This window comes from Microcebus murinus, chromosome 7 (assembly GCF_040939455.1).
Source record: "Microcebus murinus isolate Inina chromosome 7, M.murinus_Inina_mat1.0, whole genome shotgun sequence".
Classification (NCBI taxonomy): Eukaryota; Metazoa; Chordata; class Mammalia; order Primates; family Cheirogaleidae; genus Microcebus; species Microcebus murinus.
In genome coordinates this window covers 95,072,160-95,076,379 of record NC_134110.1, presented here as the reverse complement: position 1 = coordinate 95,076,379, position 4,220 = coordinate 95,072,160, and positions in this window count along the sequence as shown.

Genomic DNA, 4,220 nt, shown 5'->3' with positions numbered 1-4,220 from the left:
CTAAACACAAGCGGGAAGTTTTGGATGCCAGAGGCAGACAGCGGAGCCAATGGGGAAGATTCCCTGCCTCCTGCACTGACTGCTGTCCTGCTCTGGCACCCGGAGCATTAGAAGCTTTGGGACACAGGCAGTAGACTTCACCATGGTTATTAGCTACAGGGCTCATGTGAGAAGCAGAGTGACAGAGGAGCGAGGCAGGTATTCCTGGTGACTGGTCTGACAATTTGGCCCTTGAGCACATGGGGACATCTCTGGGGACCTTTAGATATACCATGGGGTGTGTGGGACGTTGGGGTGCTGGAGGTCTTTGTGAGCAGTGGAACAAGGATAGGAAATTCGGGTTAAGGTATAATAGCAAAAGTGACCTTGTTTACACCCACGGGCTGCTGAGCCCTGGAGAGTGTCCGGATGACACAGACATCATGTCTTGAGTGGTGCAGACGAGTCAAACAACACTGAGAGCAACAGCGAGGAAGACAGTTTTTGATGTGGGTGGTGGTGGACAGGGTCACGTGGGAGAAGCCTGCCTTAGACTTGAACTTGCTGATTCCATCTGCAGGAAGACATTTTCTTGTTGTGTTATCTGGAGATGACCCAATGGCCTGGAGTTCACTCCATCTATGCAAAAGAGGATGCATCTTCAAATAAAAGATGAAAAAGCAAGTTGGGTTCAGGGAGTTTCTCAAAAAGCAAGTTCTAGCATCAACAGCTGTGCAGTGTGCAGTGTAGGGCCATCTGGAAGGGACGACCCTGCTCACAGCTCCTGTAGTGGCACCCAGCCATGGATCCCACCCCAGCCTGGATCCTGGCTGGCGTGGTGGCTATCCCCAGTCAGCAGGGGGAGGCTGTGGTGTGTCCAACGAATCTAGTTCCGGAAGACAAGAAAGTATATGGCACATGCTTGATAATAGATGAGTCTTAAGGCCCTTTCAACCTCGGAATTTATTTATTCTATAATTTGTATAAGAGTGTAAGACACTACAACTTTGGACTTTTATCCACAGAGAAAGCTAAGCTATCCCAAATTGCATATTTCAAAAGTTATCAAGTAAGAAAAAAGGCAAAGACAAATCAAAATACTGAAGGCCTCTGGTGTCTAAAAGAGCCATTCACATAACTGGGTATATTCTTTCCTTTTTTGTTTTTATTTTTTGAGACAGAATCTTACTCTGTCACCCTGGCTAAAGTGCAGTTGGTGTCATTATAACTCACTGCAAGCTCTAACTCCTGGCCTCAAGCAATCCTCCTGCCTCAGCCTCCCAAGAAGTAGCTGGGACTACAGGTGCTCGCCACCATGCTTGGCTAATTTTTTTTTTTTTTAGTAGAGATGGGGTCTCACTCTTGGTCAGGCTGGTCTCGAACTCCTGAGTTCAAGCAATCCTCCCACCTTGGCCTTCCAGAGAGCTAGGATTACAAGTGTGAGCCACCACACCGGCCACATAACTGTGTATATTCTTTACACCAGGAGTCAGCCACCTTTTTGTGCAAAGGGCCAGGTGGTAAATATTTAAGGCTTTGGGGGGCCTATATCAGCCACTCAACTCTTTCTTTGTGTTGCAAAAGCAACTGCAGATGATATACAAATGAGTGATGATGGCTGTGTCCTAATAAAACTTTGTTATGGATACCGAAATTTGAATTTTGGATAATTTTAACATGTCATGGAATATTCTTCTTCTTATGTTCCTTGCAGTCATTAAAAAAAGTAATAACCATTCTTTGCTTGCAAAGGCTTACAGTACAGGTTGGGGACTATAGTTTGCAGATCCTGCCTTACCCACACAGAAGACCCACTTGCTCTGTAGGCCACTACATAGGCCTTGGTAAGATTGATCCTATCCACAGACATAAAATTAAATAGCAGAAGAGCTTGATGCAAATTCAGTAAAGCATCCTCCACAGCAAGGTGCTCAGAAAGCCCTCAGAGTTTTCTACTTAAATGCTCTCGGGCAGTGACTCTAACAGAAACGACGCAATGAAAGACCAGATTCCTAAATAAAACCACTCTTGCAGTTTATGGTTCAAAGGAAAAGAGTACAATGATCAGTATTTCTTTGTACTGATAAAGTGATATTTATCAGTCAGCTAACTACATTTCTTCCCCTTTAATGAAGATGGTGAAACTATCACCTTGTATATCAACCGAGGTTAAAAAATGATTGCAAGTGAAACACATATTCACCAAGAGTTCTAGAATGACCAAAAGAATTGTCTTGATATATGAAATATAAACATTTAAAGGCAGTGTATAAAAACTTCTTTTTAGCCCTCTCAAACCTCAAGATTCATCTTTTGTTTCTGTACTAAGTTACACTCTTAAGTCACTGACCAGGACATAAAACTCTACATCAAAAAACCCACAAAAACAACCCAAATGAACAAAAATGAAAACAAAAAGCTTCCAGTGCCTTCATGTTAGCATAAGGTAGCACTGCAAGATCAGAAAAAGCTCTGAAAAGTATCATTTTTCTGGGTTGTCATTTTCAATCATTGAAGGTGCATTGAAGCTGGACTTCTGTAAATCACTAAAATGATTGTATAATTGTTTCCCCAGCAGACATTTTTGGAACCAGAGCTTTGTAGAGGATACATTAAAGCATAGTGGCTAGGAACACAGATTTTGGCAGGACAGAGCCTTAGACTCAAAATTCAGTTCTGCTACTTACCTCGTATGACTTTGGACAAATTACTGTAAACCATGGTGTTCTCATGAGTAAAATGAGGCTGATAAGAGCGATCTTTCATAGGGAAGTGAAATGAGATACCGTATGCAAAGTTTTTAGTACAATGTCTGGCACATAGTAAGGGTTGTGTGTGTGTGTATGTGACTGTGTGTATCTGTGTATTGGAAAATGTTCCAGGAAAAATCACTGAAACATGTGTGTCTTGTGACACTCACAGATGGGTACAGAAATGCTGTGGGAAATAAGACCACCATTCAGACTTTGTGTCTCGGTCCATCAGGTTTTTGCTTTGTGTCTGTTCACCAAAATTTGAATGAACAGATATTGTGGCCTGTGAAATCAAAGAGATGCTGAGCATTTCAAGTATGTTCTTTGCTGACTGTCAAAGCAAAGTATACACAAAAACAGCAGGACAGATCATAACAGAAAACACACCCACCCACACACAGACATTAGTGCGGTTGGATGTACATTCTACGGCTCACACTTGTGGAAGGTAGCACAGAATAGGAGTTTTTGAAAGAGTCACAGAGGAATAAAATGCATGAATATGTGAGAACTATTTATATTGGAAATGTTGCCTTCCAGAAGAAAAGAGTGCCAGCAAAACAGACATTGAAATGCAACAGGTAGGACTCAACATGGTGGAAGGTAAAGACTCAGAACTAATGGAGGCAATTAAAAAGTATCTGTAGGTAAAAACCAAACCAACCAAACAAACAAAAGCCCTGAACTTGGTGGAAATTTTTCCTGGATTTGACTGTAACACCCTCTGAAGAGCCTAAAGTCACTGTCTTCCGTACTAGCTGTATCTGTTGGCAGACATGAGTTACAAAAATGACCCAGGTAACAGCAGTTGAGTTAGTAACTCTAAAGCTGCCTCTGCTTATAGGTACAGAACAAAGTAGGGCGAAAGACTACAATAAAGATATTGGTAGCATTTTTTCACAACCTTCTGCTATTATAAACCTTTAGGATTCAGGACCTAATTGTGGCTATCAATGTGGCATCAATGATGCTAGTGCTGAGCAGCATAGTAAATAAGCCCCATAGTCAGGATCCGCACAATTGTTGCAAAATCAAGATTACTTCCGGGGACTCCTGCCAGGGGTCTGTCTAGCTTGCCGGGAAATCTGTCACACACATTTTCCTGGTAACCGAGTGGCAAGCCTTTGCAAATTCAGCTTTTGGCTCACCTTACTTCTTGCTGAATCCTATTGATCGATTTCCTACAACATGTGAAAGACATTGGCCTACATTAAGTAAAAGCAAAAACCAGCAAACCAAGAAAGGAAAGACCACATAAAAGTGTGAAGAAGTTGGTCGTTTGAGTTTGCAGCAAGTCGTGAAGTGATAAAGCTTTAATACCAGAGGAGGCTGTAACTGTCAAGGGGACAGTTCTCAAAAGAAATGTGATCAGGTATTTTCCAAGACGAAGGTGCTTTTGACCAGCTTCAACCTTTCTGTGGCTGTATGCCTCCTTTGCTGAGAAAGAATGCTTGACTCTGCCCCATAAATACAGAGAAGTATTATGTA